General features: G+C 37.6%; 1 protein-coding gene across 5 annotated transcripts in view; it reads right to left on the bottom strand.

Moving 5' to 3' along the window:
• TTC39C (tetratricopeptide repeat domain 39C) overlaps positions 1-14003 on the bottom strand; it is a 68245-nt gene that overhangs the window by 50930 nt on the left and 3312 nt on the right. The window lies entirely within an intron of this gene.

The following is a 14003-nucleotide window of genomic DNA, read 5'->3' as shown; positions in this document are numbered from 1 at the left end:
GGTCAGCATATTCTTTCAAAAAAATATTTTTGATTGGATTTTCAATACTCATCTAAAATTAAACTTATCAGGGAGTATGTTTAAAAAAGAAAAAAAAATTTATTGTCAAAACATATCTAGTATTGATTAAATGACATGAAAAACTACATAAGCCTGATGTACTCAAATGCACATCTTTTTAGTGGTTGCTGGGACAATACTCTATTATAAACTTGTCCTGGCAGGTAACTGTTAATTGATTCCATTAAAAGAAGATTTTTTTTTATTTTTTTTTCATTGATTTATGCAAGATGATAGGGTGAAAAAAGTGGGTACATGATACTCTCCAGGGAAAAAGCCACAAGATGGAAAGAACTCAACATAATTCTCTGTGGATTTGAGTCACCTCTGCTAGTACACGAGGTGGAAACTGCAAATTTCTGTCTTTCAGGGTTTCCGTGGCCCAAAAGTATTAACCCCTGGGAGCGGGGAGACAAGCAATAGCCTTGATATTGCAACTGCATCCAATGAATGGGGCTTCACATGAGCCAGAAATTCACCTGCATGTATGCAGTTGCAAATTTGGGACAAATGGGGAACTCCATGGAGGTTCTGCTAGGGAAGGGCCACTTCAGTTCTAAGGCCAGAAAACCATAGGATCCCTGAAGGTTGGGGCGGACATGGAGATACGATTCATCAGAGGCAGTAGAGACATACATTTTCCCTGCTCAGTGTCACCTATTTTAGGGGCTCCACTCTCCAGCCTGGAGCCATCCCAACAGAGCAAGTATTGAGGATGCCTTGCACTATTTCAACCCTCTGGTGGGTGAGCACTCTGCTGTTAAGGAACCTTGCAGTTACTGCTGGATTTATCCCTCAGCAGGGACCAGAAAAGTAGCAGAGGTTATGGCCTTCCAATGATAGATCTGAAGGTAACTCAGGGCATCCTTGTTGATCTTGGACCAACTTTGATCTCACCTCCCTGCCTGGCATTTCACACCTATCCGGCAGCATGTCCTTCAGTGATCCATGCTGCGATTGGCCATAGCCCACTGCCCAATTGTTTTCTCCTATCCCTCAACTTCTGAGCAGATTTCTATTTGTAAGAGTGATTACAATATTCCCTGGTATTCTATTTCTAGAAGTATCTAATGTGTCTTTCATCTAGTCAAGCGCTCAGGAAATATGGTGATGGACACTGTAGAAATGTGTATATAAAAAGAATGCGACTTGGAGACCTGAAGTTCCAATTTGATAGTTTATAAGAAGTCTGATTCTTTATCTGCTTTGTTCCAGAGAATCTAAAATAGGTTAGAAGTCTCTCTCATTAACTTTTAGTAAATGAATCAAGAAATTGTACATCACGGAAGGTTTTCCTTGTTTCATGAGAATTAAGGTCTATTCCAAGAGGGTGACAGCAATTCCTGGGCCAAACAGACAGGCAGGTTATATTCAGTACTTGGCTCAGGTTTCAGACTGAATGACCACTGCAATCACAATCACTATAAAACCCTGTCTATGGCTAAACATAGAGCTAGCTGTCAGGAACTCTTGTTATAATCTCAGCAATGCAACTGATCCACTGTTTGGCCTTGGACAAATCATTTGTTTTCCAATGTATAAAATAAGTAAATATTATCATCCTTTTCATTAGCAAATCATGGTTTGTGATGGTCTCAGGAAGCCAAGATGTAAATGCAGGTTTTTCACAGTTTACCTATGTTTTACTTTATGTATTATATGTAACCATAAAGCCAATAAGCTTGGAGGAAGCAAGAGAGGAAAAGGAATGAGAGGGAAATAAGAGACGAAAATAAGAACTGAAAAACCTACACTTCAAATACACATTATAGTCTGTTTGATATAACATTTGTAAATATAAACCCATATATATTTTATAATATAAACTTCTTGCTGTGGGGTTTTTCAAATAAATATACTAATATACAAAAATCAAAGAGGAAAACACACACTTCAAACAAACATTCTAGATATTTTAATCTCCTGAATGTAATTGACAGGCAAACAAAGAGAGTAGCCACCAGAAATATCATTGTTATTTAGTATCTAAACTGTGCTCAACAGAGAACCTGTGTTACAGACTAGCAGAAACCAGTCACACGCAGGGCCGGCTCCAGGCACCAGTGAAGGAAGCACGTGCCTAGGGCAGCACATGCTAAGGGGCAGCATTCCGTCTATTCTTGGAGCAGCACAGTCCGGGTGGCTTTTTTGGGTTTGTTTGTTTTTTGCTTCGGCAATTCGGGCGGAAGTCCGAGCGGCTTTTTTTTTTTTTCCCCCCCCCCGCTTGGGGCGGCAAAAATGGTAGAGCCGGCCCTGGTCACACGTTACGTGTGTTTCAGTGACGCTTCCACCTAAAACTCTTACTTAAATTCCAGTGACCTGCTTAAGTACTCTTCTGAGTATAGAGGCTTTTCTGAATTGGGGTCTTTATAGCAGTATGAGTAATTTTACACTAATCTGCAAGATATTAAATTATTAGTTTCTCAATGAGCAACCAATACTTCTAGCCTCCCTCCCTCCCATTCATCCTGCATCAGATTAGACTTACAGTATTTTACCCATTCTCTCCAATTCTTTGCACTCACGTAATTTCTACATTTTAATTTCATAATTTCTACCTTTTTTGTTTGGGTGGGTATTTTGCCCACCTCTTTGACATGCCAATTCCTTCAGCTGTTTCCAAAATGATCATTATCCAGTGGGTTTTCTCTTTATAGCAACACATCCTATCCATTGATATTTGTGCCTCCTAATCATCTTAATGTTGCCTGTCACTTCATTTTGCCGCATCCGTTAGTCTGGTTTCCTAGCCAGCAATGTACATTAACATGGTTATCCTCACCATTCTTTTTGATGGTGTCAAGCATCAATGCTATTTTCTTGATGAGGATTTATGGCTTTGAACTATAGATCACCATAAAAAAATATTAGCCAGTAAAGTGTTGGAAAGAGATTTACTGACTTCAAAAGAGTGCATCTCCTTATTTGCTAAGCTTCTCCTGGAATTTAAGAGGAAAACACTGAACTAGAATGAAATGTGCATCAATATATGTTATTTTTTTCAAATAAGGTGGGGGGGATGATTTTTTTCTTAAAGACATGAAGGGGAGTGAACATCTATCACCTTTAAACAATTTTCAAAGAGTTGCAGAGGGATTGTGCTACAGTAGTTTACTCTATTCCCCTTTCTTTTGATTTTTTTCCAAAATAATCTTGTGAAGCTCATGTGGCTGTACATTTCTCAAGTGAACATAACACTAAAACTGCTTTAGCTCCAACATTTCTTAAAACAGGAACTTATTGTAAGAAGTTATTACTTAAATTCCATATTTTAAGATGAACATGTCAAGTAGTGAAAAAATCCAATAGCTGAATTGTCTTTGAGATCAATTACTGCAGTGAAATCATGTATTAAGTATGTTGATAATCTCTTTCTAGGTGCTAAGCTAGTGATCAATAAGTCTTTAGTTCCTTAGATCTCATTTATCACCTTTCTTATGTAAAACAGTAGTATTACACCAATTCGCCTGCCCTTTGTTTGCTCAAATGCATTCTGTAAACATCAGTTATTTCTAAAGACTTCCCTGTGCTTTAGAAAAAGATATCTAAATCAATACTGCCACACTGGCTATTTTCTTTCTTCATCAGTTATTCTACTTAGGCAATTACTTTATTATAATAGATAATAGTTTACTTACAACATGTTATAAAAATCCTTACCCAGCTTGTTGAATGGAGGTGAAAAAAAATTAGGTTGTATCAGTGCAGTAGATGATTTGTTAAGTAATATTTTGCAACATATTTACATTAAAGTCTACACAACTATAAACCTCAAAAACATGTTTCAAATTAAAGAAGTACAGAAACATGTTTGAAAATCCTTAACTATTACTTTGGATATCTAGCTGCAAGGCAGAAGGTGTTTATATGGTAAAATACTGTAAAAACAGGATGAACAAGTATTTGCATTATCTTAATGACAGTACTGCTGCTAGATGCCACAATACAATTATGCCAGTGTAGTTCATGTCACTATGGCTCTTAACATAGCTAATTTTGTTTCGGAGGAAAGAGAGGTGTTTGCTCTGCCCTTCCCTGATGTATGTATTTAACTCATATAATTAATGTTAATCAGAGTTTTAAGCATGGTTTGTGGAAAGAATAGAGCATTTGTCATAGAAAAATTGGAATTGAAGGGAAGAGGCAGAAGTGACCACCAATGTTTTCTTTTCATCATTCACTGTCTTCTCTCTTTTTCTACCCTTATTTTTCTTAAGCATATTCCACAATATTTAGAACTATGACTTTTTGAGACTTTCCTTTCAATCTAATATCCTATACTTATCGCCATGCTCATCAAGAAGGGAAACCATGCCAGGTTTGATCAAACCCAGCTTTCCTAGGTTACATGTCCAATGCAGCTAGTTCCTACAGTCCTGGGATACTGTAGCAGGCACTATGATAATACCAATACTTAATAATCTTCTTTCCAACTTTACATTTAAAGAGTCCTTCCTTCAGATGTTGCCATATACTCTTCAGTCTTATCTCCATTTGCCCTCACTTTCGTAGTTAAAAACCAGCTAGCAAAGAACTGATTTCATACTTCTGAGTTTACTAATACAAGCTACATAGACTAATAAGTAGCAGGTCACAGCAGTGCCCTTTATTAACTTGTTTCTACTCATTTTAATGCAAGTCTCTGCTATTGAAGTAGTACGATTCTAAATTTACATAGAGGCCCATTTCTTCATGTGAATGACTACTGTAAATACTGCTTACTTCAGCAGTTCATTTTTAGTAATAGCAACTTTATATATTTATTTATTTACTTACTAATTTTGTCTCCAATGCTTCAGGGGAGAGATCAAGACTACCCTTTCCCCCTCCTGCTTTAGTTTTAACTAGGAACAGTATTTTTGGAGGAATGGGGGCTTTAGGTGAAAATAATGCAACAATTAAGGCATTTTAAGAAATAAAGAGATCATAAAAATGAGATTTAGGTTTAGTGAAATTCATGTCTACGTGCCTCTGATGTGTGCACCACTATTTTTCCATTACCTGTGTACTCTATTGTTGTACGTTAAAATATTTTGTAAAGTATTTCATTTGGTTTTTATATGCAAGATTTGATAGCTCCTTACAGAAATTAAGTACTTTTGTAAATGTGGGTTTAATGCATGATAGCTTCAGCAGAGTCTACACCCACTTTTAGACAGTATTTATATACAGTACCACATTATATGCAAGGATGCTACCACTCTCGAGTGTCAGTTGCCTCTGCAAAACAAGCGACAACTTGGATAGCTGTAAAATCTGCAAGCCACTGCCAGAAAACAGTGAAAATTCAAGCCAGTGAGTGGCCTCCGGAATGGCCAACAGCATATCAACAGTGAAGCAGTACAGTAAGGCTACGTCTTCACTACGGGGTGGGGAGGTCGATTTAAGATACGCAAATTCAGCTACGTGAATAGCATAGCTGAATTCGACATATCCGAGCCGACTTACCCCGCTGTGAGGACGGCGACAAATTGACCTCCGCGGCTCCCCCGTCGACGGTGCTTACTCCTACCTGCACAGGTGGAGTACAAGCGTCGATTTGGGGATCGACTGTCACGTCCCGATGAGACGCGATAATTCGATCCCCGAGAGATCGATTTCTACCCGCTGATTCAGGCGGGTAGTGAAGACATAGCCTAAATGAGTAACTCTACAGTTGTGGAAGTTCACAGAATTCCATTTTGGGGGGGTTTTAAGCCACCTCTTTTGTTATATGGATTTCAAGAGAATAGGACATATATTTATGTGCACATAATGCAGTACGTAGTGTCATTAGTCTTAAAACAAGAGTCCCTAGAATAATTTTGATAACTTCACATTGCATTTGCTGTTTCTCCAAAGAAGCTGAAGGGAAGCTATTAACTTGTGGCAGCTATGTGGACTATGTGTCTATTTTCATTCATTCAAGGTTATTTTTGAAACCTAATTGAGAGCTTCAAGTGTCCAAGTAAAAGTTCCTAGATTCTCTAAACGTGAATTTACCCCTTGATGAGGGGAGTTGAAGGATCAGCTTCCTTTAGCTAGCCCCTGCTCCTGGTAAGTTAAGGCCAGCTTTCCACCAGAATCTTCAAGCCACTTCTCTGGGTCTCTTCATAACAGAGGCACAATTAGGCCTCATCTCCCCTATCCTTGCAGGGGCATTGAGCTTCTCAGAGCCTGGTTCCCTAACATCCTTGCCCATGAAATTCTACACTTCTACCGCTCATCCCACTGTTCTTGTTGACAAAAACAAAAAACAAAAACAAAGCTTCCTACTTTTCTCAATTCTGTATTTTCTGCTTAGTACATCCCCCAATTTTGCACTTTTCCTCTGCCTCTCTTCCTACTGCTACAGGAGAGGGTTTTTTTGCTGCTCTGGATGGCAGCTACCAATTCTAACCATCAAGGCCAGAAACCTTACCCTCCACATTGTTCTGATGTTGTTCAAAGTCAGCAGGACAAACGCAGGGGAAAAAAATCATTTGCTCTGTTTTGTTTTTAAACTCAAGTCTCGCTGATCAAGACTGTAAACCTCTGAACAGACCCAACAAGAGCATACGTGTGTGTAAATTAGCAAGAATGACAGCTGCTAAATCATCAGTTATATCAACAGATTGCCACCCCCCTTTTTTCCTGGAGCTTTAGAAAGGTTTCCAACTTTTTCCACAGCTGGTCTTCCATGCCATGGAGTATAAATTGTCAAGAGATGAGAGATACTTCATCCTTCCCCAAAGAAATGAGCATGGATAATGAATCTGCAGGCCTCCCATCTCAGTCGAGTGATTAATAAAATGCACATGAAACCAAGATTTCATGTATCGTTTTTGAAATACTAGCACCATGTACATCTTTATTTTATGACTTTTCCAGAAATCAGGAATTAAAAAAAAACACCACTAACTCCCTGCTTCCACAAACACAAGTTCCAAAAGCTGCCATATTTTAGCTCAGCTCAAAATTTCAAGTAATATTCATGCAGCAATATTTAAGGACCTTTTTCCCCCTTGCTAATTTAGCAGTATCTAGAAATATATTCTAGAGTCTATTAGAATGTGACTGATGAGATTATGAAGTTGAAAAATAGGCTTATCAATGCATTCAAATAATGAAATAGCACCAGAAGATCATGAACAAAATACAAGATGTATCATCTGCTCCAGAAAATAATTTTTAATATTTTCTAAGCTAACAATGAAAATTAAAATATTATTCCTTCTAAACTTATGGATGGATTGGATAACACCTACTGACATATTTTCAAAATGGCAAACAAATAGTTAAGAATACAAAACATTCACAAACAAAATACATACATCTTTTTGGTCTGTTTAGCCAACAATAAATAATCCTTTAATTGATTTTAATGTAGCTTGTGCAAATAGAAATATAATCTTAGAAAACAGACACATGTACACTATTAAACACTTTATTCAATATTAGCTGTATTAGCAATTTCATGTCAGAATTAATGAGCTGAAAGATTTTGGTCTAATGACTAAGGACCTACTTGAAATGTGGGATGATTGTCAAAAAATTGCAGCTGAGTTGTGGACAAGTAATGGAAAATTGTGGAAAAGTAATAATGGACCTTATTATTACTGCAAATAATAATATCCATTATTACTTTTCTATGATTTTTCCGCTGTCAGTTGCCCGGGGCTGTGAACAGGGGCCCAGAGCTGATAACGGGAATATTGGGAGGGAAGGGGGGGGAGAGAGGGGGAAAACGGACTCCCAGCTGTCAGCCACATGGGGCAGCCAGGACTTTCAGTGAGAGCCACACACATGGCAGGGCTCCTACCGTCCTATCACCAGTTAAATAGTGCCTTACTAATGGCATATTAATTGCAAACAGGAAATGTCGGATGTGTGTTTAATTTACACTTGCCTAATTAATTTTAAGTTTGTTTTAGTACTAGTTATAGAATATATCTTACATATACGCAATTGCTACTTTTCATGACCAGTAGATACCAAGGTAATTTATTGTATAGTCACAATAGTTAGCACTACTGTTTCCAGTGCTGGTCTTTAGATACTACTAGAACCTAGTTTCTGTAACATACATATGTTGACCAGTTGCAATAAATAGCATTGAAAAGGTACATGTCTCTCAGTTAACTTAGCAATGTACTGTGTATATTGCAGAAACAATCATCCTCCCACACATCAACACTGGATGAAAGACACGGACGTCATTCTTCTTTTAGTAAAAGCCAACTATGCAGAAAGAGAAAAACAGGAAGAATTAATTTCCACTCAAGCTAAAAATATCTTTAAAAAATTAAAGACATTTAACTTATTTGTTTGACAACTGGTCATTGTACTGTACCTTAAGTCTGAGAGAAGCTCTTTTTTTCTAACTCCTTTCTTCATTGCCACTGCAGTCTTCTCAATGGACAAAACCCCCATCATTCAGCTGTCACTGCTTTGAAGCTTTACGTTATCTTGAAACAATAAGTTTCTTCATGTTAAATCTTACAGATATCTTAAAATATAGCTGCAGTTTTTCTATTACTCACCCAGTGAAAATTCTGGTGTTTGTGCTTGTAAGCTTTTACCTCATTTTCTGCAGTTCTACCTATGATGGTGTTCCAAAAGTCTCTCTTCAGCCTAACCCAAAAAGCATGTAGCAAGTCTCATAATTGTTTTGCTTCACTATCAATATGCCTTCCCCTCTTCACTTCATTCCCTAGTCTTGCAGTCTTCTATATTGTCACTTTAAAAAAATCTCAATTATATTCACTGCTATTATTGGGAGGGATAGCTCAGTGGTGTGAGCATTAACTGCTAAACCCAGGGTTGTGAGTTCAATCCTTGAGGGGGCCATTTAGGGATCTGGGGCAAAAATCTATCTGGGGATTGGTCCTGCTCTGAGCAGGGGGCTGGACTAGATGACCTCCTGAGGTCCCTTCCAATCCTGATATTGTATGATTGTAATTCATCCTGTTTTTCTATTGCCATTTCTAAATATCTGGCTCTTTATCTTTTAGCCTGAGCTCTTTAGACTCCCTTCCCCTCTTTTATTTCATTTAAATAGAATTTCAACACTTAATCGATGCTTTATGTGCTCTTTTAAATTCAACTTCTGTTCTCTTCTGGAATGAAGAGTTTGATGCTTGTTTTTGTGGACTGTCCTTCTGTTACCCTTTCCCAGAATTACTAAACGATGTCATTATTACTGGGCTTTGTTTCTTCTTTTTTACTAGTTTTTAGACTACTATATTTAGATGCCTCAGAACATGTGACTTACAAAAATATTTGAAAAGAAGGATTAGAATGGTCCATGCTCTGTTCAAGGCAGTCATGAACTCACTGCAATAGGTCTTTTCCATTTCTAACTACAATGGTCTGAATAATTAATCCAGAGACCATTAGCTCAAGGAATAAGCCAAACAGCAAGCGTACAGTGTTGCCACATCCTCCCACAAAAGCAGTGCCTTTGCGATTTAAAAGAATGAGATGTGTGTACTATACTTCATTGCAACATCAGTAATTTTACTTTTAAAAATATGTAATGAAGTAGAATTACAGTAGATCCTCAGAGGTACAAACAACAGAGCTATGAACTGTCCAGTCAACCACACACCTCATTTGGAATTGGAAGTACACAATCAGGCAGCAGCAGAGACAACCCCACCCAAAAAAAAGCAAATACAGTACAGTACTGTTTGTGAGACGTTATCTGATAAAATATGACCATGTAGATCATTGTTGCTACCACTGTTCTATAATTGCAACAAATCTGGTACAAAGTATGTCAAGTAAGGTGTCTCTGGAGAGGTTATGATTTTCCAAATATGATTATGCTATTTGTATGCATGTATCATTTTTGTATCTGAAGTTATGGATATTAACTATGTACCTGTATTTCAAATGTTTGCTCATGTGGTAACATCCACAAGGTATTTAGCCCACACATCTTGAAGGAACTATTCAAGTTGAATGGCCCATCAAAGATCACTTAACTCACAATGGAAGACACCTATCTACACTTAATGGACTTTCCTGTGAATGTTCTAACTGGAGTATGGGGGATGGCCTCTACTATCACTAAGCGAAGCATGCATGGACATGTGATTTGCCCATATGATTCCGAACACAATCTTGTTCCTTGTAATTTTCCACAGTGAGAACAATGGGTTTCCCTTCACTTGGCAGAGGCTATAAAAGACCCTGGAAACATCTCCATTTTGCCTCTTTCCTGCTCAAACCTTTGGACTTATACTAATAGGAACATTCTAACCAAGGGACTGAGGACCTTCCAATGATTTGGAAGCAACCAGAGACTTAACAAGCCAGCAGTTTATTTCATCACTGCTACAAGCCTGAACCAAGAACTTTGCAATTGTTATATGTATTTGATTCCTTTAACCAATTTTAACTTTCACCTTTCTTTCTTTTTATGAATAAACCTTTAAATATTAGATAGTAAAGGACTGGCAACAGTGTGATTATTGGGTAAGATCTGAGTTATATATTGACCTGGATATGTGGCTGGTCCTTTGGGATCAGAAAATCCTTTTGTTTGATAAAATTGATTTTAAATAACCACTCATCATTAAATCTAGTGTATGGGTGTTGAATCCAGGACTGGAATACCTAAGGTGGCTGCATTTCTAACTTCTTGTTAGCCAGTGTAGTGAGATAGAAGTTTACTTTTCTTGCTGGATTGGTACATCTTATGGGAGAATAACCACCAGTTTTTGCGTGTATCTGCCCTTTTTCCCAGCAGCTTGTCCTGAATTTGGTATTCTCCGTTGTGACCCACGGAGGCACGGTGACACGGTGTTAAACGTAAACAATTAAAAAAATAAAGGGAAAGGAGCATTTTTCTTCTGCATAGTAAAGTTTCAAAGCTGTCTTAAGTCAATGTTCAGTTGTAAACTTTTGAAAGAACTATGTTTTCTTCACAGTTATGAACATTTCAGAGTTACGAACAACCTCCATTCCCAAGGTGTTTGTAACTCTGAGGTTCTATTGTACTCATCTCACTTTTATTTTTAACCTTCTTTTCCTTTCTGTCTTTCTCCACTAGCTCCTTTCCACACTGATCATGATGCTGTTTTCCTGCATTTTCGTGTCTTCTTCCTCTTTGCCGCTATCCCCTTAGATCTTCCTCCGCATTATGTTCTCTACATCCTGCCCTATATTCTCTTCTCCCCATAAAGTTTCTCTATCACACTTTTCTTATTTCTTACATTTATCTTTCCCCACGCATGTACCTACAGCTTGAAAATTTTATCACAACTTATAGCAAAACGATTAAGAAGGGCAACACCCAGGTGAGAAGCCAAATGTCTTGGAAAGGTTGCCGGATTCTTAACAAGGGGCTGTCACTGGACCCATATGGAGGCTTCATCTTTCGTGTCAGTGTCCAGTTAGGAGGAGTCAGAGTTGCAGAACCTTACACTCTCTGCTGTGACTAGCAGAAGGGGAAAAGATCATTCTCTGTAAGCCTATCTGCTGCCGCAAGATTGGTACTCTGACACTCTCCTCTCACAGCCTTTGATTCTGGTACCCTTTTTCAACAACTAGATTTCCAGGTCTACTTCCATTGTTGCTTTCACAAGCACAAGAATAAAATTAACCTGTTTATATTATTTGCAGTGTTGCTCAAAAAACTCTGAACAGCATCAGTGAAATCTGACAAAACTCCAGTGAGTTTTTAATTCTCTGACAACCTGACAAAGATACAGTATAACCTCAGAGTTACAAATACCTCAGGAATGCAGGTTGTTCGTAACTCTGAAAAAAACATTATGGTTGTTCTTTCAAAAGTTTACAACTGAACATTGACTAAGTAAGGTTTCAAAGCTGTATCATGCAGAAAAAAAAAAGCTGTTTTCCCTTTTTTTAGTAGTTTAGGTTTAACATAGTACTGTACTGTGTTTTATTTAATCTATACTGCTGCTTGATTACATACACCTCTACCCCGATATAACGCTGTCCTCAGGAGCCAAAAAATCTTTCCACGTTATAGGTGAAATCGCGTTATATCGAACTTGATTTGATCCGCCAGAGTGTACAGCCCTGCCCCCCCCCGGAGCACTGTTTTACTGCGTTATATCCGAATTCGTGTTATATCGGGGTAGAGGTGTACTTCCGGTTCCAAATGAGGTGTGTGGTTGACTGGTCAGTTTGTAACTCTGAGATTCTACTGTACAAGTACCCCAGAGAGGCACTGGAGCTGTCTGTCTGCAGAGTTAAGACAACATTTAATCAGTTTATATTTGGTTCGTGGTTGTTTAGAAGGTTGTCATGACAACCACTATGGCTAGAATTTAAGCTTTTATTTAAAAAAGTCTCTGTAGAAGTTGATAATATTCATCCAGGAAAGCTGCCTGTTCACTAACATCAAACTCATTTTTCAAGCCTCGATGATCATCCTCTGTCAGGTGTGCTTTAACAAATGGCAAGTCATAAGTTTTGTCCCAACAAGATGCCAATTAGTTTACAAAAGCAGTCATTCCACTAGCAGTTATTTGCATGACTTGACATGTGATAGATTAGTTCAACTGCCTAGTTTGTTTGGTCTACAAGTAGATATATATTTATATAGGCTGCTTATACAGAGACAAAAAAGTTATTACTTTCTTGCTTAAATTTCTGTTCATAACACTGAGGAAAAATTAGCTCTCTTAGGAGTCAGTTCAGTGGTTCTCTACCAGGGCTACCCCTTGGGGGTACTCAGGTCTTTCAGAGGGTACATCAACTCATCCAGATATTTGCCTAATTTTACAATAGGCTACTTAAAAAGCACTCACAAAGTCAGTACAAACTAAAATTCCATATAGACAATTACTACTTTATACTGCTGTATATACTATACACTAAAATGTAAGTACAATATTTGTATTTCAATTAACCTATTTTATAATTATATGGCAAAAATGAGAAAGTAAGCAATATTTCAGTAATGATGTGCTGTGACACTTTTGTATTTTTATGTCTGATTTTATAAGCAAATAATTTTTAAGTGACGTGAAACTTAGGGGGAGTACGCAAGACAAATCAGACTCCTGACAGGGGTATAGTAGTCGGGAAAGATTAAGAGCCACTGAGTTAAAGGGAATATTCACTGAGATCCAACGCTGTATTACTGGGTAATATGCAGGGAGGTCCAGTTAGGATTTCATTCCCAATCCAATTTTCCCTCCTTAAGAACTGAATTATGGTCAGTTTTCAAATATATGCAGTATTAAAAGCTCACACATTTTTTTGGGGGGGGGGAATGCAAGGAGGGAGGGAGCAAGAAAAATTCAGACTGATTTGGGATGATATACTCAATGGCACATCTACACTGTCACCATGTTCCCATAAACTGATTATGAATTTATGATTACAGACCTGAATTAATATGCTTCATGGGATCTTTCAGGAGCCAAGTGAGGAAAGAAATGAGATGAAATAGTTTCATTTCTGAAGAGCAATTTTAAACTAGTTAGTGAAGTCAAAGCATTTGCAGCATAATTAAATTTTCAAATAACCCTAGAGAGTTTCCATAAGAAACACTGATTTCTGCTTCACTCTTTCTGAAGTCAATCCATTTTCAGAAGCCATTTGAAAATGACAAAGGCCAGTTTCAAAAGCTTAAACTAGCTGAATGAAGAGGGCTATAAAACAATTCATACCATAGGTAAAATATATATTTGACGAAACATGCATAAATTAATATGCAAAATGCACATTCTTCCAAACAGCTTTCTGAGTGTCACTGATGTCAATAAGATTAACATCTGTCTCTAAATGTGACAAATTGCAGGTCTCTTAATGCGGAAAGAAGCTGTTCTTTGGAAGGGCACTCCCAATTAGGAGCTATTTCTAAGACTTTACTTTCAAGCACAAAAGGATAAAAATATATTGCTAAATGACTGATAGCTACTTGGAAGTTAATGATGTTTCTTCGGTTCTGGTTAGCAAGAACATATCTGACACAAACATACAAAAGAGGAAAACAGTCT

The sequence above is a fragment of the Chrysemys picta genome, chromosome 2 (assembly GCF_011386835.1).
Source record: "Chrysemys picta bellii isolate R12L10 chromosome 2, ASM1138683v2, whole genome shotgun sequence".
In the NCBI taxonomy this organism is placed as follows: domain Eukaryota; kingdom Metazoa; phylum Chordata; order Testudines; family Emydidae; genus Chrysemys; species Chrysemys picta.
This window is presented reverse-complemented; position numbering and strand designations above follow the sequence as displayed.